This window comes from Lonchura striata, chromosome 8 (assembly GCF_046129695.1).
Source record: "Lonchura striata isolate bLonStr1 chromosome 8, bLonStr1.mat, whole genome shotgun sequence".
NCBI classification, from domain to species: Eukaryota; Metazoa; Chordata; class Aves; order Passeriformes; family Estrildidae; genus Lonchura; species Lonchura striata.
This window is the reverse complement of record NC_134610.1, coordinates 12404865-12431320: the sequence shown is the minus strand read 5'-3', so window position 1 is coordinate 12431320 and position 26456 is coordinate 12404865. Positions and strand designations below refer to the sequence as shown.

Below are 26456 nucleotides of genomic sequence, written 5' to 3'. Positions count from 1 at the left end.
CCTGATAGCTTTCAATGACAAGAAATGAATGTGAAGAGCAGTTAAATGGATCTTTTTTCTCTGCAGTGTGTTTCCTATTTTAATATTTAAATAATGAGTTTCTTTAACAAGTAACCCACTCTGAGTAATGTTTTCCTCTCTCCCTTTTGTTCTTATCCTAACCAGTAACTGCTTGTCATCCCAATAGTTTTTATTATGAGAGATGAGGTGCACTTAAGAGAACAAAAATATCTGCATTGAATTATATACTAGTTTTGTATTGTGAGCCCATTTGCGCTATGTTTGCCATTCTGTCTTTTTCTAGTCTGTACTAAAAATCTGGATGAAGTCTATTATGATGCTCAGACCAGGGCAGTGTTTGACCTCTCTGCCTGCAATAAATAAAACTGAGAGACCAATGTCAGGTAGTCAAGGGTGTAATCTCTGAATGTGTCTTGTTCCCATCCTAACCCCACAGAAAAACCAAATTTGATTGATGCAGACAGAGCTGGAGTATTTTGGCTGGGGTATGTGACTAAAGAAGGCAGCCTACATATAAAGAGGGAGGCTTCTCTGCAAATGAGAGCAAATCATTGCCAAATACTAAGACAGATCATCTTCAGAGAGCAACAGGAGGCATTCTGTCTCACCTGAAATGCTGATAAAACCTGGAAGCCATGGGAGTGAGAGTAGACTGAGAAAAGACGAATGACTTGTTATTTTGCAAAGATGCGTAACTTGAGAACTTTTTTAAAAGTGTAAGAAGTGATGATAAAGAAAATCCTTTGCTAACCAAGAGGATTTTGTCTTCCCTTTCCCCTCTGAACAGACTAAACTAGAAGCTTGTAGGCATTGGTAGTTAAGCTAAGGAAGGAGTGAATAAGTAAACAAATGGCTCTCCCAGGTCAGTTCCATGTGGACCCCCTCTGAAGACCCTCTGCTAGGAGGCAGGGAGGGATTCTCAGTCTATGTGTGTGCCATTAAAAACAATGAAGGAACAATTATTTTAAAGTTGCTCAGCTCACAATAGGAGCTTGGAACACAGAAAATGGGTCCAGCAATTCGAGCTGGTGTTGCTGGGGGTTGTTATTGGTTATTCAAGATACACTGGAAGCAGGAACTTTATTAATGTCCTACAGTTAATGAGTAGTGGAGAGAATATGACAGCAGATTAATCTTATAATCATTAAGATTAATGAAAGTACTTCTTTACAGTAGGGTATTAGCAGCCTTTTTGAATCTGCAGTTTTAGGTGAACCAAGAGGCACTAAGTTATATTGTTGAGGTCCCATTTATTTCCAGATTTGTTTCAACAATAGTTCATTGCAGAGAGAAGTTTCCATGAAGAGAGCTTTGAAAGGTTTCTGTTTGGATGTCTAGTGAAGGCTACGTTTAGGATGTGAACATGGATATACCATGTTGCTGGCAACATTCAAACTAGTATTAGGAACATGTGAGCTGGAGTTGGTTTAGCTGGCAAATAATTATTTCTGTTTCAGAAACTTCTGGGAAAGAATGGCAAAGCCAAGGTACACCTGATAATATATATGAACTATCATGATGCAAGTACAGTCAATGACCAGAATGAGGAAAAATAAGCAGGCTGGCTTTTTAATGAATATTTATTAAATGTGAACTTCTTAAATATCTACTTATCTTTACCACTGTGAGACTCTGGTTACCACATTACAACTCTACTGATTAATAGGGCAGTCCAAAACAAACCTAGACTTACGTGACTTTTAGAGTGAATAATTTTCCTTGTGAAAAGATCTAGGAAAAATAAACAGACTTGTACTGACCCCAGATGAGTGAAAAGAGCATGTTTTGGGGAAAGGTTGGGGTATACCTTGGACAAATTTTGAGCAGAAAGGGTAAATGGGAGAGCTGAGACTCAGCACCTGATATCCTTCACACATTAGGTCTGTTACAGTGCTGGAAATCAGCCTAGCATTCCTCTGTTCTTACTTCTGTCTTTTTTGCTGGAGTGCCAACAGCAAAAAGGCTGTGACTGCTCCAATCCGCCTTCCACTCCCACTGCCCTGGTGCTTTCCCCTGGCCCTGTGCAGGCATGGGTACATATTTACAGACTAATACAGGCACACACAAATTTCCATTGACTAATCTTCCTCTAGCAGGGTGAGTCATCATATAGGAAAGATAGTTTCTACTTGTTCTTTGTTTGGATTGAATACAGTCAGAGTTCTAAAAAGGCCAGGCCAGTACCTTAAGCACCTATGACCATCTCTGTTCACCCACAGTAATGGAGGGAAGCTTCAAGAGATGTTTGTAGCTTCAAGATTTCTGAAGGGAAAGATCTTCCTTGGAAACTACTTTGAAAGGAGCTGGCAAAGTTCCTGGTAAGAACTTAGCCTTTTCTCCATCTGTCAAAACAAGGCATAATCTTTCCCTGCTTCACAACAGTCTTGGGAGGAATCATCAGTTAACATGTTTAAATCACTAAAAGTAATTTCCTATAATAAATCACCTAGGCTTTGGTTCTTATGAACACAAACTTGTCTCACCCTTCTAAAAGATCTTCTCTCTCTTTTCAGACATCTGTATTCTTCTTTGCATTCTGCTATTGCATAGTGCATTTGCTGCTAGCATTGCTTTTATACACCTGAGATCAATTTTACCAATCGCAATGTATTTCCCTAAACAATAAATAATCACAAAAAAAAATCTTCTTCAATTTTTGTTCTCATTTTTATCAGTATTGGAAAATGCTTTCTCCTTCATATTGCTGACTACTAAAATTTATCATTACTGCTCCAACTCCTTGGTATTGTTATGAAGAAGAATATCTGCATATATTTATAAAGCATTTTTTAGTCCAGCAATCTTTAAAATAATTAACTGTGATTGAAACTGGAGTTGTCTATAAATAGTGCCCTGTATAAATATTGTTGCCTATGTTTGCATGCTGCAGGGCCTGTAGCTGTTTCTTCAAAGAGGCAACTTTCTCTGGAACAGAACAGCAGCAGACCAAAAGATCAGCACTGTTTTAAATGTGAAGTGTACTATCCAACTGGAATTTCACAGGGAGCCAAGAGAGAAAAATGCTCTGGAAGCTCCTGCAGTCAACTTCATGCCAGAACTGGCAAGATATTTTTAGCTATGACACATTCTTGAAGATTTATTTAGGGTTGTAAGAGGTACCCAAATCTGGGGGTGGTGACCACTTCATTTATCGTCCTGCCTTGTCATCATCCAAATTCTCCTCCCACACATGACCTTGCCTGATCTGTGAAGCAGTCCTTGCTTTTCTCCCTCACTGCCATGTTTCCTTGTACTCCTTCTTATCAGTGTCTCTCCTACTATAAATGTAAAATCTTGGCTTTTCCTCATTTCCCCATGCTATAAATCCCTTCCACCTCTTCCCCAAGCTTGAAACTACTTCCCTATCCAGGTTTCTTCCAGATGTTAGCATAAGGAAACCTCCCAGCCTTATATATGTACATGAGAGAGGAACATGAGTTACATTTCCTATGGACTTCACAGTGAGGGTGGTCAAACCCAGAGAGACTGGAATTTCCACCTTTGGAGATATTCACACCTAGACCAGGCAAAATGCTAAGCAACCTGACCTAACTTTGAAGCTCTGTTTTTAGTAGGTAAAGGATTAAGTTATCTCCAGTGATTTTTTAAATCAAAATTATTTCATAATTCTAATTAAATCTTGAAGAAAAAGAGGAAGAGAGAGAATACACAAGAATCTAAGAAAAATACAAATTTCTGGCAAGAGGCAAAAGGAATACAACCAAAAAACCAGAGTTTTGTACAGTTATCCTGCTTTTCGTGCTGACACTGAAGTAACTCAGGATGCAATCAGAGAGAGGTTAAAATCTGCAGATAACCAAAAAGAGAATGAACAGTGACATATCTGTGGTTAACCAAGGCTTACTTCATCTGTTTGACCTCAAAGCCTGGTTAGAAATCTGTGTGTTGTCTTCAGAATATTCTCCTCTGAAATATTCCAAGGCACCATCTGTTTTATTTGCTGCAGATTCAGAGTAGGAGCATGATGCAGGCAGTACCCACCTCCTCAGAGCTTGGGCTGAGCAGTGACCCAGGTGCTGCAGCCAGATATTCACTGGAGATTAACCCCCCTGGTGCTGCAGAGGAGTAGGAGCACACCAGAGGTGTCCCTGCCCCCTTCATTGCAAGCAGCAGTTCCAGCTCCCTTGTCTTATGAACACTTCAAAGGTTTGCAGTCCAGTGTGTGAATACATGAAATGGGCAAATCAAATCCAGAGCTGTTTGCTATTTTAGGAAATCTCAAATCCAGGTGATCACCTCCATAGGTTTCATAGTACTACTGAAAATCAAGGTGAGAGCAGAGAAACAAAAACATACATGTAAACTCTATCACAGTTTTTTTAGGACTTCCCAAATTCTACAAAAATTAATGTATTAGCAATCTTAAATCACACTCCTCCAACTCATAAACAATTTGAAAAGTCATTGCTCTCAGATGCTTAATTCCAGAGTACAGATAGTTAAAAAGTCCCCAGAATCTTTATGAAGAAAATTATTCTGTGCTCTGGTTTATTTTACTACTGCTGCTGGTTTATTTGAGAGATGCATCACCACCGGATAAACAAGCATTGATAATACCAGCATCTGTTTAATAAATATTATAAAGTATTGTTCTTCCCCTATCCTCTTAAATAGAACAAGTTCCTGAAATTGAAAGTCCACTAACAAAAGGCACAAATAGAACAACCAAAATATTTCTTCTTTAACAATAGAGCTGCAAGAGCAACACCCTTTTGTGCAGCTCAGAAGAGTACTAACAAATACTGAAACATAAAATGACTGATCCCTAAACTGATTTAATATGATAAGGATCCTTCAAACCCCAGCCATTAAACTAAAAGACAATAAAGGAGCTTGAAATTTATTATAAACTACAATATATCGCTCATATATATAATGTTGAGTCTGGGATGAGTTGCATGAACAAAAATCACTAGAAATTTTTAATACAAAAGGAAGAAACTTGTAAGGCAAGCACAATGACCACCATAACAGAGAATGTAGCAATTCCTAACACAGCATTAAAATGTTGCTTGCTTGAAATCTGGGCTAAATTTTCCTATGAGTGTGTTTTATGGGATTATAACAGAAACAAAATTATCCTGACAACTTGAAAGAAAAATGAGTGGCTTAGTAGACTAATTGATAAAGCTGGAAAGGACACAGAAGCTTCCAGGCATGCAAATGCTGCTTTGGATCTGAAATAAAACCAGAAAATTTCAAAGCTAAATCCAGGTAAAGAACAATTGTGCTGAGTTAGGACACATGCTTTGCTTCAAATGTATATTAATTTCTTTTATAAAAGCTGTAGACAATGGCCTGGTAAATACATTTATAGTAATATATCCCTGGAAATGGATTCTTTCTGAAGCAGACTTGCAATTAGGAAAGGATCTAAGGAGTAAAACTTAACCCTGCAAATCTGCACGAAATCACATTGACTTTTCATAAAATTTAAAAACCTGATTGCTTACATTGCTTTACAAAATAGTAATTGGATTCCTGAATCACTTAGATGCTTTAGAAGATTTTACTTTTGCTGAGAAAGGCAATCAACAAGTCAGGATACTGCTAAGGAGTGGATACACGTGGGTCCCTGTTGCTTACACAGACCCAGCTGTGGCTGCAGACCCAGCTGTGTTGGGCCTGGGTAAATTTGTCTCAACAAAGCTGGCAACAAGCTCAAAGCTTGAGCTCTGACAGAGGCAGCAGCAAGCATTGCTCTGAGGTGGCTCAGTTGTAATAGGTCCCTTAGGCTACTCCTACTAATGATGCAAGCATAGTTTTCTAAGTTTATAATTTTTATTTATTGGAACTTTTCACTGGAAAAGGTAGGACAGATGAATTAGAAAAATAATTTTCTCCTATTGGCCATTCAGGATTTTTAAGCTGTAAGTTTTAAAATTATCTACTACAGTTTCCTTGTTTTTAGAATGAGTGCATGATATCATATCCTGAGCCCTTCCCTTTTCTTCTAAGTTTCTGAGGCACTAGGAGGAGTGCAGCTACAGTCATCGTGTGGATTGGTCTGTAAAACTGTAGTGGAGCTCCTTCTGCCACCTCCTGCCTCCCTAATTCATACTCCTTAAGAAACTGCTGCTCTAGGACGAACGATCTTTTAAGCACAGTGAGTATCAGCTGAGAAAACAACCAATTTGTCCAGCTTGTAAAGTTGCATCAGAGAGCAATCACTGCTCTGTGTATTTTGGGACATAAGTAAAAGGAAAACTTGCTGTCAGTATTTGACACTGAAGCAGAGACGGGAGTTCCCTGGCCCAGCTGGGGTGAGAAAAGGAACAGCAGCAATGTGGGAGGCTCTCAGGGTGCAGAGACTGGATTAAAGGTGTGGACTAGGTGTAGAAAAGCTACATGTATTGTGCCAGGCAGCATACCTACTTGCTGTGGATGGACAGGCAGAAAAAAAACAGCTGCTAAAATGTATGTACAAGTAGCTGTGCCCAAGCACATGGTACTGTATTAATGCTGGATGACAAGCACCTCTTATTTATTCTTAATCTGGTTTCATATAAGGAATGTAGTAGTACTAGCTAGTAATAAGCAAAATAACAGGAGAATAAAAGAAATAGTTGTCTTCAGTAATCTTCACTCATCCCTAAAGCATGCAGGCCAAGTAAACATTCACAGTGAGTCATTGACTCTTTTTTAGTATAACTATAACCTGTGGTGGTGTTACTGCTGCATTTTTCCAACTTGGTCTGTAGCTCTGAAATGCAGAGCTAAAGGCTCTGCTATTACTGGTGGAGAGCCTAAGGCTTTGTCTAGATGTCTCTGATGTGATAATTTAGTAGAAACTAGGTAAATATATAAATAATAAATCTATGATCGTGATTTATTATCTTTAATAGATATATGAGCAAGTCGTATAATCCATGTTTCACAGTGTAAAAAATGTTATAATGAAAGTAAATAAATTACATGCATTTATATCTACCAAATGAACTTGTAGAACTCCTTTATTAACCTGGAAATCTGCTTTTAAAAGGATAGAGCACCTGAATTTTCCTGTGTCTGTTGTCCTTGTAGAATACCAAGCACTAACTTCATTCCAAGGTTGCAAAGGACTTACGAGCATGCTTTACATAAAGGCCTCAATCTAGGATTAGGTGAAACCAACAAAAAGCAGCAGTGATGTTTCTGCTTAAGATAACAATAACTCAGTAACTGTCTCCAAAAAAAGTCCTTGTTGATGTGAGCAACTATACAGGAAACACATAACCTCTGCATATGTCATTGAGACATCACACAAAAAACATTGTGTTTTTACTTTGCTCACTGTGGTTTTGATGAGCTCCTTCATAGGATCACAGCACAGTGTTAGTAAAAAGCATTGCTTTTTGTTGTCTGCTAAACTGCACTGTGAAGTAAAAACTCCTCTTTGGTTAAAAAATTGCTGATGTAGTTAATTTTATGATAGAGCAAACCTGACATTTTCTATAACATGGCTATGATAAGAGTAGCTGGAGGCTAAAGATGTGCTGTGTGCTGCTCAGCCTCATTAGTATGGAGATCGCTGTACCAGAGATGACCATTAGAACCCTTCCTCCTGGGTTCTGCCTCCTGCAGTGACCTGTACCAGCTGCTTCTGATCCAGCAGTCCAGAGAGCTCTGCTGTCATACAGGCTTCATAGGTGATGTTTTTACATGCCTACCAATTAGTACTTTCACATGTCTACCAGTTAATAATTGTCTTGTACTGTGCAATGGGAGGGGTTCTCTTTTATTTAATAAAATATCACAGTGACTGTTCACATTTCCATAGAAATGTTTGTTTCTTGAATTCACTGAGAACTTTGTTCCAACAAAGTTGTGTGGCCATGAGTTCAGTAAAAATTCTATTTTAGAAGAACATTATTTCCTTTATCTGGATTTAAGTCATTACCATTCACTTCCATGAGATGTAAACTTGCTTATACATCATAGAAAAAACTCACCTTAGTATTTCAATGGTGTGATCTACTGAAGAATAATGATATATTTTTATCCCTACTTATAGTTTGGTCTGTCTAGTTTGTGACAATAATTTTTTTTTCGACCTATAAACTTATTTCAAAGGCTTCATTCACAGTTTTAGAATTGTAGAATAAGTGATGTAGTCAGGACATTAGGTTGGCCACTTGCCCTAGATGAAGCCATGCTGAATATCTCAAATCTCCTCCCTGTCCCACATGCCCTTTCCTGATTTCTTATACCTGGGTATTGAGAGCTCTTGCTCTATGGAAAATGTCTAGGTCTGCCAGCTCTATTTGGCTCCTTTTTCTCTGAGGTCCTTTACTGGGGGCCCCTTTTGCTAACTTCTTGAAGAGCTGGAATTTAATTTTTTTTTTTTGCTTTACTAGCGTTCAGAGGCCTGACTTTACTTTTTGCCTAACCCATATCCCTGAGGACTGAAAACTCCACCAGTGTGTGATCACAGCAGCCCAGGCTGCTGCCAATATTGATCTCACCAATTAGCTCACTTGTGTTGCTGACCAGCAGGTCCAGTAGTTCATTATTTTGTTGTCATGCTTTAGAAATCCAAAGAAAAGAATGAATCAAATGAAAGAGATGTGTATTTTTATTTACAGAAACACTCTCATTCTGCTCTTGTATCCTGTTTATATACATCTTCAAAAATAAATTTTCCAGCACATTGCATTCAAGAAATGTTAGGTGCATAGCAAATGTTTAATTAAGTAATCCCACACAGCACTTGTGAGGCAGGCTCCTTCCTTTTACAGGTGAGACAGAGAGCGAGGCAGTAAATTAAGTGACTTGCTTAATATCATACAGTGAGTCAGTGCTAATGCTGAAAATAGACTTTGTCTTCTGTTTTTTTCCCTGTATTTTAATCATCAAAGTAGACTTAATGCTGAAGTTGAATGAACTCCTTAGTCTATTGAAATAATTGTTCTAAATTTCATGTTGCAGTATTATATTTTAATCACCTAAGCAATACTGAAATATTTACTAAAGTTTTCCTTGCTTAGAACCTTTTTGTCTTTCTTGTTCAGATATTGCTTCAGGTTATCAGGTCAATATGTTTTGTTTACAGTGATCCTGAACTTCAAAAATATAATCTAGCATATCTCCACAAAAAAAGCAAAACAAACAACAACAACAAAAAAAAACCAACAAAAAAACCCCCCAAAACCAAAAACAAGCCCACTTTAAAAATGCCCTTAAAACTCAGAGCAATGTCCTTCAGTCAATATAACTTTTTTCATACTCTTGTGAGTATAGGGCCATTCCACTTAATAATACCTATAGATTTAATTAATGGAGCATGCTGAAGTTACTGAAAACAAAAGATAGAGTGCTGGTTATGCTGTCATGACTAAATGAAAATGTATTCTGAAGCACAAAAGAGCAACAGCATGTTAAGAAATATTTGCTTAGAAGTGCAGTACTGAACTACAAGCTGGGTCATCTCTGAATAAACTGGTAGAGAAAGATGCCATCCCTACAGACTTAAGTGAACAGTACCCATGTTCAGGCTAATGAAATGCTCCAGCAGCTTTAGAGTTTTCCTGAGCACAGTCCACAGATTTGTTTATGCTGATAGAACTTACATAAATTTTTTCAGTCCTTGCCATATTACCTGCTTAATAGTGTTCTTCAGCACAGGAAAGAATAAATGGTGCAGCAAATATGTACATAGGCCTAAGACTTAAAGAGGCTCAGGAAAGAGGAATGAGGGAATACTATTACTGTGGCTTGTTCCCTATTAAACCTGAGTACAGACAAAGCTGTCTGTTACACAGCCTTATACAATACTTTGTATCATACAATATTTTTAGTGTGGGTGGGACAAACAGCAAAGGCTGTGGTCAGCTCCAAGATTTTTGTAAAGACTTTTGCCACACGTAATGAATTTACATTTTACATTGTGATGTAGGCAGCCTTACAACTTAATTGAAATTTAACAACAAAATACCTTAAAAATTCAACTGCTTCATTGCTGAATGCAAATAAAGCTCCTAGGTGGCAGAATCAGTCAGTAAGCATTGGCATGCTATATTTTTAGAAACAACTCTAAAGTAATTTAATGTTTTGTACGTGTAAAGAAGATTGTCACATCTTGCCTACTGAATTACAGGCTAGACAGAATGTTTCAGGTAAGATGACAAGGAGAGATGTTCCAAGAAGGACATTCTGCTTCTTCTTTGGGGTCAGTGCTTCTAGTTTACCATGTAGTTTTCCTTTGGGGTTTATCTTCTTAAAATGTTATCTGCGAGAATATTTTGCACTTTGCCACTTGGGCTGTGTAATCAGTGATCAGCTGTCCAAGACCCATCAGAGTACCATTCTAACTTTGCTTTCTGTTTTTGCTAGTGAGTAAGAGGTTTTTCTCAGAGACTTCAGCAAATATCCTGAAACCAAGTGATGAGCAGTTTGCAAGACAGGGCTGTGTCTGTGTACCACTATCAGGGACAGAGATACTGCCTTTCAAAGGGTTTTTGAATAGCAGGCAGGAGTTGTTTAGTACAAATGGGGCAAAGAAGACAATTTTGTGACCTTTACAGACTTTGAAACCAAACCCAAGAAAGCAATGCAAATAACTGATATTTTTTTTTTTTTTTTTTTGTAGCTCTTCATTTATGTCTCCTTTTATCTGTAGATCCTATTATTAACCTGCTAAGTGAAATGGTAATAGTGTTTGAGAAGTTGAAAATTTTAATCAAACATTAGACAATATTTTTAAAAAACAGGGTTCAAAATAAGATGCTCAGGTGTTCTCTTCCTGATTAGGAATAGGGAATATAATGTGTCTGACCAAAACTAGCCAAACCAGTAGAAATTAAATACATGAACATTCAGCTCATGGGTAGAGATTAATTTTCATTAACAATTCAGCTAATAAGTATGAAGAATGAGTCAGCTTGAGAAAAGCAGAAATTACATGTGGATAATCTGAATAAGAATGGGGGATGCATAATACATTATCACATTTGAGAGTTCTGACAAAATAGGGCCCTTGAATTTTGGATGCAGAGAGTTATACTTGCTTCATTATTGAAGAGGATAGATACAAGCCAACTTCTATGATTAAGTAAATACTGTGCTTTTTTACATAATTAACATTATTTAAGATCCTACTTTCAGAGAAGACCTCCTGTGTCCTGCCCACCTTAAGCAATCAGACTATTGGTCACTGCTCTCTGGCAGGTCTATTGCAGTCTTGTTCTATTGATTCAGCACAAAAGGAAAACATTTTAAGAATGTCAGTTCTTCAAGTAGTGGGGATTATAGGCATGGTAACAGAACGTGTTTGTGAAAGGTATATGCTGCCAGACTTCATTCCCTGTGATAGCAAGAGGGAAACTGAGGTACAGCCACAGTGCTACTCTGAAGAGTTCATGTAATTCATATGTTATTCTTTAGATTTGATTCACAGAATTGAGAAAGCATTTGTGGTAATATGGTACTTATACATAAGATCCAGAAAATGAAAGGGAAAAGAAAGTGAAAAGAAATGCATAATGAGTGATCTGACCAGTTTATTTCCCAAGCTCTTTCACTGGCCAAAGCACAGTGAAAAGGGCAATGCTAAGCAATACAAGTTAAATAAAAATTCTGGTATGAGTTCCCTTAAACTCTATTAATTATAAAATATGGCCTTAGCAATGCAGACAAGGTATATTTTTTCTAACATTCCTTATTATATGTTAACGTGGCACTATAAAGGTCTAAGAATCTGGGATCACACAACTTGCAAAACACCCCTGAAATGTTTCTTTCTGGAAGTAGGAACAGAGAGACAAGTACAAGCCAAAACTGTAAATATGGGGAAGACCTTCTCTGTTCAATAAAACAGGTGGTTTCTGCTGAAACTAGTTTTGCTTGAGGATTAATTTGTAGTTCCAAGTGTCTTTCAGTGCTGACAACTGAAGAAGGTAGCTCAGGGCCGGATTGTAATAATGTTCACTCCTTGATCTAATGGGAGGATGTGTTTAATTAACCTTTGTTTCTGCAGAAGCAGACATTCTGGCAAGCTGTAAGAATGTTAAAGAAGGGAAATCTAAACTGCAATGAACCTAGGGATATTCTATATATCTAGTAGATAAAGAATGTTGATGTAGATAAATACTGTTTCCTAGGAGATAGATATGTATAAGCAATTTCTGTAAAATAAATTTAACATGGATCTCCCTGTAGGACTACCCCTCATTAATTTCACAAGATCCAGCTATGATCCCATGCCCTTGGGATGCTTGTCTCTTGTGTCTGGCACAGTTCATCAATAGGTGGTCACAAAAGCATGGATTTAAAGTGAAAATATTCTGCTTAGTATCTCTTGGATGAAGTTAGACCTGACAGCCTCATTGCTTGCTTCATGTCCTCCAGTGACTTTTCCAGATACCAGAGCTTGGACTGACCCTTCCCAGAACTTCCTGTAAAGTGCAGATCTTAAGGTTTATAGCTAATTCTTCAGAAGGCTTATGGCAAATCTAATGCAAAGCAGATATCCTTTGCATGAAATTGCTGAAGGCACTGTTTTTTGCTTGAAAAACTAAAGCACTGTAGATTACAATCATACAAACACAGCAAACTCCCTGGCCACAATATTCCTAATCTTACACTAAAAAAATCACCAACTTTATATGACTGTTTTGAAAGAATGCAAATCAGAGCTTATTGTCTCTGATCTTCATCAGCTCTTCTGCCACAATAGCATCATTGTTTCCTGTCTCCTCCCCTTAATAAGCAACACCCTCCATTCCTCTCACTTCCTTTCCATCCTAAATCTTTCCATCTGAGAGGCTTTTTAAACCTCTGCTTTGTCATCTGGTTTTGCTACTACTGTGATCTAAATGCCAAACTTCTTCTGTCCTTCGTCTTTGTCTCAGTCAGCCAAGTCTCTGTTTTCACTTAAAAGGCATCTTATGAGCTTGAATGTTGGAAATTCCTTCTACTCCTGTAGTCCAACAAACAAGGTATATTCCCAGCTGAAACAAACATTTATGTTGCAGCATTATTCTTACTAAAACTGTGCTGCAGCAACACAGTATCAATTGCAATCATAAACAGTACTTTTCCCATCTCAGCGCTGTGGCACAACTCTTTTTTCCTTCATAATACTGTGCAAAAATCTCCACATTGTCACATTACATAAGGACTAGTGCTAAGGGTGCAGTTAAATTACTAATTTAGTAATCCCATGTTTTATCCACTGGATTTCTGTTCCAGAATGAAGTGTTGTGACAACAAATGAGGTAACCAAGGAAAAATCAAACTGGCTACAACTGTCAGGATTTATGAGTTCAATATAATGCTTCAGCCTGTTCATACTATTCTCTGTTTGTTTCTAGTAAGGACTGATGACTCCAAAAACCACAAACTGTGCATGAATTTCTTGGGTGACAACAATTTCCTTTGTAATATTGCCCAGTGTCTGACAGTATCCTGATAGGGTTGTGTAGCCCTGCTGTGAGCAGTGTCCTATTGCAAAGAGAAGGTTTGCGCAAAGACTCAGGATGGAATAAGAGTCTTTATGTCCAGATATAAACAAAAAAGCTCTTAACACTGAGCACAGTCAGTGGATACAGTCAGGTGACACAGATGAATTTTGGAGATTCTTGACCAGCATGGTTCAAAATGCAGCCCTCTGGCCCAGTTTGGTCTGCAGGATCTTCTGTCTTGTCTGAAACACCTCTTCTATGGAAACTCCAACTAGCAAGCTCCTGCCTCCTCCCAAGCAGAAGGAAAGGAGTGAGAATTATTCTCAGGATGAGCTGCTGCCTCATCCCAAAGAGTAGGAAATGTGGACAAGGATAGCACCCTAATATAGAGAAGTTGTTGCTATGCTTCTGTCTGAATGATTCTGAGTGCTTGGACATGCAAAAGAAAAACTCCTAGATAGCCCGATGCCTTATCTCTTTGTTGAGCAGGTAAGAACAGCAGCAACTACACCACTGCTGTTCTCATTTGCTACTTGTTGGGGGGTGGGGACGAGGGATGGGACACAGAGTAAGGAGCAAGGGACAGTAATTTTCCCCTGCAGCCTGTTGCTCCACCCAGCCTTCCCCTCAAGCCTGATGCACTGCCCAAGTATGACAGTGTGAATGGTAGGAGGTATGAAATCACAGTCCTGAACTGCTATTGATTGTCATCTCAGTCAAGCTAACAGGGTACCTCTCCAGATTTTGATCAATGGCAGTTAATTATGTCTTTCCTCTTTGGAAGTGGTATACACTACTTTCTTTTGTTAGCATGTGTGATAATAGCAGGGGATTTTTCTGAAGGTAATCTTGGAACAAAACAGCACCTCCAGGCACTCTGTAAGAAGCCAAATACAAGGGAAGGGTGGAGCAAAGTTGCTATTTGATAATAGGAATAGTCTGCAAGAAAGTTTCCTTATCTCTCTTCAATGCTTGTTTTTCAGAAAGTAACTGTGATGAAAAGGCAGCAACTATTCTTCTCTGAATGTACAATCTTTTCCGATAAGATTTCTGGAAGAACTTGCATTCAAAGCTATCTCCATTCAAATCCTTCCTAAGATGCATTTCTTCCATAAAGTGCTTCTATGCTAATCCACTAGGCGTTGCTATTTACATCTTTAAAAGAAACACAGTACTTAATCTGGACCGATTGTAGAGTAAGAATGACTAAGTGCAAGCATGTCCCATAGGAAAGCATAGTCTCTGGAAAGAATCTATTGCCTCCTGGCAGTTGTTCTTTATATTGTGGTTTTATTACTTATTGTTGATTATAATCTCCACAAGGAAGGGGCATTTGTTTTAAGCCTCATTTATTCCTTGTAAGGCATCATTTATGTCTGTAACTTTCTGTTATCTCAGAATCACAGAATATTTTGAGTTGGAAGGGACACATAATGATCACTGAGTCCAGCTTTTAAGTGAATGGCCCATATGGAGATCAAATCCATGATCTTGCTGTTATCAGCACCATACTCTAACCAGCTGAGCTAATACTGAAGATCAAGAAGGAAACAAGAAGTAATTTTACAACGCAAATTAGCTCCAACCTGAATAGCTGTCAAATTCTACTCTGCCATCTCAGTGTATATCCAGATTTGGTGCTAAAGTCACTGGAATGGAATATGGTCATAGCTCTTGAAGTAGAGAGGACTGAAGGGGAGAGGAGGCCAGTAATACTGCAGCTAATAGATTCATTCCCAGTATCTTAGACTATGTAGACATTAAATAAGGCTTAGTCAGCAGGACAAGTTGAGTCTGTGCAGCCATGTGTTATAGCCTGCTAATATAGCTCAGAAGTGCACATCTGCTATGTAACAGTGTAAAAAGGTTCCCAAACCAGACACTATTCTAGTGAGGTCACAACTTCATGAAATTACATTTGGTCACATATTTAGGCTAGTATTTATTTGGGGTTGCATTAAATTTTTGCTCCAGCAGAACAGTAGCATTTTTTTTTCAGTGAAAACTTTGGGAAACTTCTGTGAAAAATTGCATGGAGAGACTATTTCCTCTGAGTCACGCTGGGAAAAATCCATTATTACAGAGGCAAAATATGTAATTGTGACAGCTATCATTGAAAGAAAATAACTACAACTGTAGGTATTTTGAACATACTCAAATTTTTGTAGTTATATTGAACATACACAAATCTGTTGATACAGCATATTTCAAACCCAAAGGGGTCAAACCTATTGCTTTCCAAAATTGTAATTATATATAATATGTCCAAAATTGTACATTGCTATAATAATTATCACAATAAAGTTTATAATAAGAAAGATTGGTCCTTCACAACCAAAATACTCATTACTAGATAAGACATAATTGTTATTTATGCAACAGAGGAGAAGAAAGAAATAAGATTACTGTATCCACCAAAAATGTCTGGATCCTCTATTTTCTAGCAGCATGTGGATATCTGCTCTGTATTCTGGCAAGGAAGCCCTGACAGAAGAGGCATAGGATGTTGTAGAGGTAGCAAGCTTGGAGTCAGGAAGGAAGGCAATACTTCCTGATGCTCGTTAGCAATCTCAGAGGAAGGACAGCATCCTGCCTAGTCATGCTAAATCAGCTAAAGAGGCCCTACAAACACAGGAAATCTTTTACCTATCCTTGCTGAAGCAGAAGGATATTCAGATTTGGTTAGGAAAAAGAAGCCATGATTTTGGATGTGACTGTGCAAAGTCACTGAGACTTTCTGATTTGCTTAAGGGACCTAGGAAATTAAGAACCTGAGGGCTTACCTGTCTTTGTTTTGTCTCCCTTTATCAAGCTTTAACAAGCACACTTGGCCAGTTTTCCCCTTTTTGTGCTATGCCTTGGTTTATTTATGCCATGTCCCATTCAAATTCTCAGCAGAGAATTTTAATTCTTTCATCAGCACAGCTACTGCAGGCCATTTGATAATTTATGAAATTCAAGTATATTTAGTGTAACTAAGTAATAAAGTTTGAATAACAATGGTTTGTCTTTATACACAGAACTTCTATATCCCCTAAGCTGAGTCCTTAGAGTTCAGCCTCTTGTGCCTTAATAGTCCTTCACTTCTTGTCTAGCAATTGCCAGTTCCCCAGCAGTTTTTGTAATATTAATGTTTCAAGAACCCACCGCAGTCAATAACACAGTTTATTGTTTTAATTATTTAGAAGTGGATTTGGTTGTCTTTTTAGACAATTGGTCACAAATGGCAGCTTAAATAGCAGATTTAAAGCTGTCAACCTCATTACGTGATTCCACATGATGTTATTATTAGCAACATTAAATTTCAAAAAATACTTGTGAAACATTTGTTAAATAATATAAATTTAAATTGGAATATGCTCAACCATTGTAAATAACAAGTTATACAGGCTAGAATACATTTAAAAAAGAAAACTAACACAAAAAAAACCCAAAACCAGAAACCTTAGGAAAAACACACAAAGAAGAAAGGTGATATTAGATGACTATATCTAAAATCACAAATTATGTTTCATTACTATTACTCTTACCATTTATCAAGGGCTTTCAAGACAGTTCTGATATTTTGTCCCTTTGAGTTTGACTGTTACGTTCTAAACTATCTTGTTCCTACCTAAACTATCCCTCTTAAAAGTTTTTTTGTCCACATTATTTCTGGTCGAATTTGAATCAGCAAAGCAGAACATTTCCTGTCCTTGGTGGGATGAGCCCACACTGGATATGGGGAGACTGTGTCAGCACTAACAGGATGCAGACCAGGAAACACTGCATTTTATTAACAGGAACTAGAACAAGAGTGGCAAACTTTTGGCAGAATTAAAATGAAATGGTTGTACATGGAACAGAGTAAAAGCTGAAACAAAAACTTTTTTTTATAAAACTAAAAGAAGGCTGCCAGCAGACTGGCTTGGTAAATTTGGAAAACATAGGAGCATATGAGAAAAATGTTCACTCAAAACTTAGGGTTTGAATCAGAGTTCTGGCTGCCCAAATAACTGGAGCTGTGTCTCCGGCAGGCTGGAAAAGTCTAATTTAGTGACTTGAGAATACAAATGAGTTATGTCCTGGAGCAACGAGCCTTTGACATTCTCCTGAAAAATGAATAGTCAAAAGTTTGGAATTAACAAAAATGGAGTTAGAATTAATATGAGTCAATAAGAATAAAAACAGACTCAAAATCTCCTGCTGGAACAAAAAGTATGCTTCTCAGAGAACTAAAAGTGCACATGGACCAAAATACAAATAGGAAATAGCTCTGTGGTGTGGATCTAAAATAAGATCAGGAGTAGCCACAAGTGTGGTGCCTTCTAATGTATCATAGCTCTGTCTGCTGCTCAGCACTTTCTAATCTGGACTAGGATGTTTTCACACCTCTCCTAGCAGCAATTTTAGAGTCTCTCCATGAGCCAAACCTGTGACACATTTTTGAAATTTGCTAGAGGGAGAAGGAATGTACATCTTAAAAAGATGATAGATGTTTTATTGGTCAGCTTTAAAGGCTGGTCTTCCTGTTAATTATGGCTATATACTGAAAGAAGTCTCTAAAGAGATAGGTGAGCATGGTCCTCCATTAGCTGACTGGAAAAGCACAAAAAGTATTTTTTCTTCTGTAGCCAAAATAAACTTATATTTGTCTTGAGGGAGATGGAAACAATATTTTTAGAGAAATAAATTTTACAGACATTTCATTGTTGACTTGTGACCTTGAGATCTGTAAAATCAGGCAGTATCCTCCTTTATGACAGCTGCTTTTATAACAACTGACATGGTAAGAGAGCAGCCCTTTAATCAAAAGGGCTTTTTTTATAGAAGAGAGAAAATGAAAGTTGCTGGTGAAATTGATACTGTGAATGCAGCAACCAAGGACAAATCATAGCAATCACGCCTTGTTTTTACACTTATGGCTTTTGGGAACTGACAGGAAAAATTATTTTTGATTTACACCCATTTCTGAGAAGCAGACACGATAATTATCAGGTAGTTCACCTGTGTAGCGCAACAGCTATGTCAAAAGCCAACAGTTAAACTACATGTCATAAGGATATTGTGTGTGGAGTCACCTCATGAGGATAGCTTTAAACCAAGCTGGAAAATTCTGGGGATGAGACAGAGTGTTTCCCACACTGTCATCAAGCTGTTGAATAAATCTCATTTGCTTTTAACTGGAATAGACTCCTGGATGTGAGATCCAAGAACCTCTGGAGTCATATTACAATGATTCCTAACTTTTAATGCTGACAATCAGTTCTTCTAACACAGGTAAAAGTTCTAAATGAATCTTTGACTTCTATTTGCAAAATAGTTCTCCATCAGAAGTTTTGATTTTTTTTTTTTTCCATGCTGAAATCTTTACCTGCTTCTACTTTTTAATTGCTGTGTTTGCATTACAAGAACTAAGAAATGAAACTTTCATAAGATACGTAGAACCTTAATGGCAGAAAAGCTAGCTATGGCTTAGTGAAACTGAAAACTAAATCACAGCTCTCTCTGGGCAAGAAATTCTAAGAATTGTAAAGATGAGCTCAATTTAATAAAGTATTAAAGATGACTCCTGAAGTTTAAGGAAATTTTAACTGCAAGCAGAATAGGGCTGCAGCTCTTTCTTCCGTGATTCAGACTGTATTTAGAGATGCTAGTTTAGACCTATCTCCATTGATATACAATAAAGCAAGAAAGTGTAAATCAGCTAAGTGGAAAAGGAATTGAGTTTTATCATCTTTTCCTGAATTTAAAGTTTCCCAAGTTATCCCTAGAAAACCCTTGGAGAGGTATAAGAAAAGCCACAAGGAAACTGTTTCTGAGCTAAGAAGTCAAAGAAGCCCAGCTGATCCAAACAAAGGATTCTTTACATGCTAAAGAGAGGGATTCAGCAGGTGGTCACATTGCTTAGGCTCAGTGAAAGGAAACTGAAAAGGCAGAACTACATCAAGCTGAATCTAGCATGGACGTGACATGACTGTTGCATTTTGCATCTGACATGATGGATATCTGCAGCCACAATGGGCATTTTTGCTTTCCAAAGAGCATGAAGGACTGCTTTTTTTTTTTTTTTTTTGGAAAGAACTGAAGGAAGGTTCCACATTAATTTTAATGCATTGTGCACTGCTTCCAGAGAATGGAAAAATAAGATTATCAGCCATATCTCCACATTATGTGACCATTTCTCTAGTGATTAAATCTCTATCAACTGATATTTAGCATTTTGCAGGTATTTTTACAGACAGGAATTAGGGGAAAAGCAGGCCTTGTACATTTTATGACCTGGTTATCATTCCATTCAAAATGTTTGTGAACTACTGCATAGAAAATGGAAAGCCTAAAAAATGGCAAGAGTTATAAAGGGAATAACTATAGTTATGAGAGCTAGATCAAACCAATTCATTTTCTACTACTGAAAATCTGATCAGGAGAAATAGACTAAAGGTCTGTGTTTGCCCTTCAAGAAATCCAGCTTTAAGATGAAATTCATGCCTGAGTGCAGTGAATCAATTTTGAAAAGTCAGAGTTTGATTTATTGTTCTCTGAAAGGTTGTGTAAAGCTTCTTACTAAAGATCTCAAAGTTACACAAAGGTGTTTTGTATGATTAAAGGCAATCATAGCTCTCAAGGACTTTTAAAAGACGCAGATATAGGTTTATTTTTTACTGTAAATTTTAGGTTTCCATTCTGAATAGATGGAACTTTTTTTCATTAATTTTTTCAGCATTTGCATTACAGGCACACTGATTCAGCAGTAGTACAGGTGCAGATTTGCAGTAAATCATATACACAGATTCTGCTCTCATCTATTAAAATGTCAAAACAAGAAAACAATATTTGAGAAAGCCAAGATATGATACTATTCAAAAAACTGTGGTTTATTAAAAAATGTTTGAAGAAGCCATTCTTTGGCCATTCTGCTCTAGGCAAATCTGTAACACAAATTGCAAGGTCTTAAAACACTGTCCTGCAATGGAAGGGAAAAGCCAAACTAAATTAAAGCAAATATGCACTGTTTCCCAATAAATGGCTCATTTTAGGCTGCAAATATGAGATGAATTTGGGTTTTCAGTTATTTATTTTGAGGAGATTAGCCTAGGTAGAAGAGTGGGTGGATTTGCTTGTGACTACATAATGCAGTTCTCTTGTGCTACAAACCCAGTGTAGCTTCAATGAATTTTGGGCACAAACAGTATTTCTGACCCTCAAAAACTATTCCAGTTGTGCAAAATCACAACAGCTTCAACTTTTAAATTAGAAATATGCATCTCTCTCTCCCCTCACAGGTTCCTTCCTCCTTGTATTTCCCCTTTGTTTGCTCACATTATCCACAGTATCAGGAGTCTCAACTCAGAACTTCCTAGCTCTTGGCAATTTTTTTAGCCTTCATTTTACTGCATTGCTCCTGGTTTGGGATTTTTTTTGTTTTGTTTTGTTTTGTTTTGTTTTTTAAATAGTATTCCAGAAATAAATCATAATGAAATAACAAAACTTGAGGATTGAAGAGAAGCTTATGCCGTGGTTGTGAACTGAGAGAGTACTGTACTTATTTTTTTGGCCAAGGTACATTACTTTTGTAGACTGAGGACCCCACAAACCAGCACATCTTCTCCCAGGCTTTTCCAAAGGAACAGGAGATTTACTGTAAGTTGCATCAGAAGAAAGAATGTAATGATGTTTGTTTTTTTTTTTAATTGACAATGTATTTATTAATGAGTTATCAGATTGAATATTGATTAAACCTATTAATATATTGAATCAAAATTTGTTATGAATGACATAATTAGCTTCTAGCAAATAGTCTTTTCTAAAAAGTTAATCTCTGATTCTTCTGACAGATCCTAAGTGTATGTTGGTGTTCACTGAAAAGATAAAAAACAATTCAAAAGCCCAAATGTTACAGGACACAATGCATGCTTATTTTGAAATTGTTTTCCTTAATCCTCTAATGTAAAGCATATTGTACTCTTATCAATTTAACATTGAAGAAAAGGAGGGGCTCTTTGTAGACTGTATTAATAGATTAGTAGACTTATCAACCACAAGTAACGTGTCTTTTCTAAAAAGAATGCTGTATAAAGTAACACAAGAACACTCAGCTCAGCAGTGAAAATTTCTCAAATGCAGCAATATTATCATATGACTGTATAATGTGCTTAACAGGCTCTCTAGTTTGGGACAAGGTAATGCTATAACAATACAATACTTACATTAATGTATTCATGGGCACACAAACTTCCTCAAAAACTTCACTAGTGGAATAAGTTCCTACAGGTTTACTACCCAGTTTACCTTCTTTTTTTTAGGCTTTCACCTCTGTATTTAAATACAGGAATTAACAAACAGTGAAGTGTTATATGGTGTAAATTTAGGGAGTAGCAAAGTGCAGTTGAAGAGGAATTTTTGTAGACAAAATTTGTAGCCACTTGTTTCACTATCCAAACCACTTCATACTGAACTTCTAGAAGAGATTTACCCTTCAAGTTCCCATTTAGACCTTCTTTAATAAGACATTTCCCAGGACAATAGTGCAAAGTTACTTTGTAGGTGCAAGTAAAGTCTGATAGTTTTTAATCAAGTTGTGTCAGAGTTTATTCTAGAAGGAGTGCCATTCTTGAATAGGTAAAACGCTGTCATAGCAAAAAACTGTTACAAATTTCAGTTGCCAGGATCTCTCTGCTAAGTTGTGAGTTGCTTTTAGAAAAAAAATTCTATTGCCACTTAAACGGTGAAGGGGCATCAAAGCTTCCAGAGATTTGCAAAAGATATTGTGATTAAACATGAATAGGGAAAACTGCACTTATAGTAATGAAGATAGTAGACTAAAAATTAAAGCTTTCATGGTCAGAATATTTTTATATTAAAACGTTATCTGGTTTAATTTTCAGAAGGACATTTTAACCTCATTCTAAGTTATGTCAACTTAATTAGAGATTGTATACAGAAGTAAGTACTTAAAAATAATATCATTTTAATTGAAAATTCTTTGAAGTATTGCTCCCACACTGCTAGAATGCTGGCTGCTATAAAAGCCAGTAATTTTCATTATTAATGTAATATATTTGTCAATATTTTAACCTGGGCAATTTGATTTAAAAATAAGAGGGACAAGATCTGTTAGTATGAATTTTTTTAAAGTATGGTAATACTACTTTCCAACAGCATTTGTTCAACAAGGTAGCACTGTTCAACTCAAGGAGGTAAATCTTCAACTAGCTGCTTATTAGTCTAAAAAGAATCTCCTGCCTTATCCATTTTTGTAATACTTCATGCTTTTACCAAACTGGCTTCAGTGTGATCTGTAAGACACTAAGGCACACTTTCTACTCTACATCTGACAGGTATAACTTCACTTAATGTATCTGCTTCAGCAGTACACTTCAGGAAACATTTGGCCCACTGGAGGGAGTCCAAAGGGGAAGAAGAGTAACTGCCAGTTAGGAAACATGACCTACAAAAAACAACTGCAAAATCAGGAGTTATTTGAAAGAGGAAAAAAAATATAAAGAGTGAAAATCATAATGATTTTTGAACATTTATCATACAGGTGCAAAAAAGGGGAAAAATAATCTCATGGCTATGTCTAGTATGGAATTAATTAATATTCTTAATCTGCAGAAAGTGAAATGCAAGGTAAATCTTGTTGGGTTTTTTCCTTATGACAAAGTAGTCCAGTACTTTAAATGAACTGCTATGATAATACCACAATCTTAGCTGCATTTTAAAAAATGGCATGCCAAAAATGCTACATGTGTAATCGATCTTGGCTTTGGGCCATGGACTGACCTCTTCTAACTCTTTGTAGACCCTTTATTTTCTTTTGATTCTTGGCTATCAAGTTATTTACAATAAACTTAGCTCCTTCTGTAAAAGTTCTAAGATCAGGCCCTAAATCTGTCATGGTGTTGATAATCATGACGATGAGAAGTGTAACACTTGTAAAACTGGAATGTGAAATCCCTTACCTCACAAAATGTCAGTGAGAATCTCCTTAAAAATGACCTTGTGATATGATCCTGACAAATCCCAGCTGTATCTGAAATGGAAAGGTTATTTGACAGTGAACTTTATTTTAGTGTGGTGACTTCCGGCTGTTCGTAACAAAAATAAAGTGAATGGTACAGTCAAAACACCATAATCTCACACAAGACCAAAACCAGAGTCATATTTCATTTACTATTGCTGGTTTCAGATATTTTTTAGTTTATTGCTTTATGGTTTTTGAATGCTTAAGTTCATAAATCATGGTGAGGTCAGCTGCATTCTCTTAAGTATATAAATAATCTGTAAAATGTACTTCTTGTTAGGCTATCCATGCACAAATAGAGAATCATCTTTGACTACATTATTTTTAATATAGAACAAACTCTCTTTGAGGGCACACTATGTGCATGTACCTCTTCTTACAAGTTATCTGAGCCTAGACTAACTCTGGCAGCTCAACTCTGCACATACAGAAAACTGTGTATTTTGGGAACAAATGGGACATCACAGCATTCTAGATAATACAGTTTGGGGTGGTGTTTCTGATCCTCAAGCATTCCTCTGATTCCCCTATGAATACTACCAGGTGTGCAAATGGTGTAGGAAAAGAGCTAAATATCTGGGATTTACATTTTTCCCATCACCAGTTTCTGGAACTAACTTCAGCTAATTTGTATTTAGAATTGCTCAAAAGGGAAGCATGAGTCCTAATCTTTGCAAAGAAAAAATATTTACTGTTCAGTCATCCCACCACATGTTTATGACTCTGGCAGTGACACACTGTGCCCTCTTACATTCTTAGCGAATTAGAAACTAAATATATGCATAAAAAATACTGTCCCCATCTCCAGGAATTTGCAGTTTAAAAGATGTTATGGCAGGATAAAGCAACAGCTGGAGACAAATTTTTCCATCTCTACTGAAATTTTACTTGTTTAGAAAGTGAAAGAAAATAGAATAAAATAAATGCAATATAAATGACAATGAAAATGAATTTTTTCCCCTAAATTGTTCTATAGAATTTTTCTTCCTAAAGTGCTGAAGCAAAAAATACATCTGTAACCATGGAGATTATACCAGGCAACATGCATAATAATTCAAAATGTGGCATCAGACAAATGCTCTTTGTCATGAGTGGATTACTACAAAGAAGTATGTTTCCCCTAAATTTTCAGAAGCAGGGTAGATGTGGTTAATTTCTTAACCCTCTTTTTTGCAAGGGGAAAGTGGAAGTGTCAGAACTGTGGTATGTGCAGGAGTGTTGTATTGCATTCAGTTTGAAAAGACTCAGCTTCCCAGGTTCTTGGCAGTTTTTAATCATAGATACAATTTGCTGAAAATGTTTATCTTCTGTGAATCATCTCATCAGAGCAATGAATCCACCACAATGCCCATGTGGCATGAAAGATGTCCATGGAGACACAGTTACAGGATAAATAGTAAACATAATTATTTTTTCCTTGGGTCTTATTGGGTTTGTTCATTTGTTTTTAGGACCACATACAAATGTACAGAATCTATATTAAAAACAATTCCTGTTTAATCATAGAAATAGCACAAATTGGCTAATTTAAGTGTTAGCTGTAAAACAGGATTTCTTCACTTTTGGCAATGTTTTTTCCCCTCTGTTTATTCTTTCATTGCGTGGATGGTATCAAATAGCAAATAGCTCTCAGCCTGCCAGCTTCTAGCGCAGGTTGAATATTGGTGCACCTCTGATACATTCTGTAAAGCAGAGGGAAAGAATTGCTGTAATCAGGACCTTTCATAATACTTTAATTCCATAATTTCACTTTTCCTCAGAAGGAGTTAACTGAAATCTGGTGGTTTGCAGTTTGAGTTAGGAAGAGAAATGATGATGATGTAAGAATGATGTAAATCCTGTTTTACTACCAAACAACATGGAAAACATTGTTTTCTTAACAAGAGGAAAAATTCAGAAGAGACTTCCTTTTTATGCAGTCCTGAAGTACTCAGCTGTTTCCCAGAGCCACATAACTATTTTTTTTTTCTGCCTCTGCAACTTCTTTTTTCAAATTCCTGGCATTTTTTCCCCAACTTTGAAATTACAGATTTTAGTAGATCTCTTTCAAATTCCTCCTCCATGTTATTTAGCTTTGGCAATAGGCTTTTGTTACACCTATCACTTTTTTAAGGATGAAAATTTTTTTGCATTTATTTCAAGTGACGGGCCTTTTTTATGCTCTCCAAATTGAAAATGCAATTTCACCCAGCCATCAGTGGATAGAGCTAGAAGGTAATTAATTCTTTCCCTTTCTCTTCTGCAGGAGGCCACATAGAAGCCCAGTGTGAAAGCAGGAGTTAGCACAGTTACTTAAGGTATTACTTCTGTCCCAGAGGAGCTGAACCCCTAGGAAATCAGTGGTAATCATAATTTCCATCATTGCCCAAAGTGGATGTTATCATGCAAAGAATGTTTTTTCCGAAAGGAATAATGTTACCCAACATTATTCACTCTTAAATTTAATGAATGGAATTCAAAGAGGTCAACACTGAAGCATAGAAAAATTAAGCTAATTAAAGCAATGAGGAAATGTATGTTTTCTTTTGTAACTGGCAAGATAGCTGTGCCTGCCTCTGTGACATTGGAGATGGCCAGAGAGAATTTGGATTTGAGAACTGATAAAGGCTTGAAGAAGTAATCACAGTAAATACATCAATAGCCATCACTTCGTTATCGTGAGCAGTGAAAACTGCTCCGTGCTGCGCACATGTGACAGGATTGCAGCTCAGTGATTTAATAAAGCACTCAGCATTCCCAACCCGTATGAGCCAAACCAGGGACACTTCCATTCCTTTACATTCTGACTTCAGACTTAATTTCTGCACCCATTGGTAGAATTTGCACTAAAATACGTGATGTGTTTAAGACAGCCCTTCCTAAATTCTTCCCTTACCCTTGCGCTCAGCTCTGGTGAGGCCACACCTCAAATCCTGTGTCCCGTCCTGTCCCTCCTTTCAGGGAGGACATTGCGGTGCTGGAGCGAACCCAGGGAAGGGCAACGAAGCTGGTGAAGGGTCTGGAGCACGAGTATTGTGAGGAGCGGCTGA

General features: G+C 37.1%; 1 protein-coding gene across 1 annotated transcript in view; it reads left to right on the top strand.

The window, feature by feature from the left end:
* Positions 1-5822: 5822 nt before the first annotated feature.
* The window catches only part of RALB (RAS like proto-oncogene B), a 47721-nt gene continuing 27087 nt past the window's right edge, over positions 5823-26456 (top strand). Inside the window, exon 1 of the mRNA XM_021526133.3 lies at positions 5823-6148. The gene's annotated coding sequence lies outside the window, so the exon portion shown is untranslated. The remainder of the gene's footprint in view (positions 6149-26456) is intronic.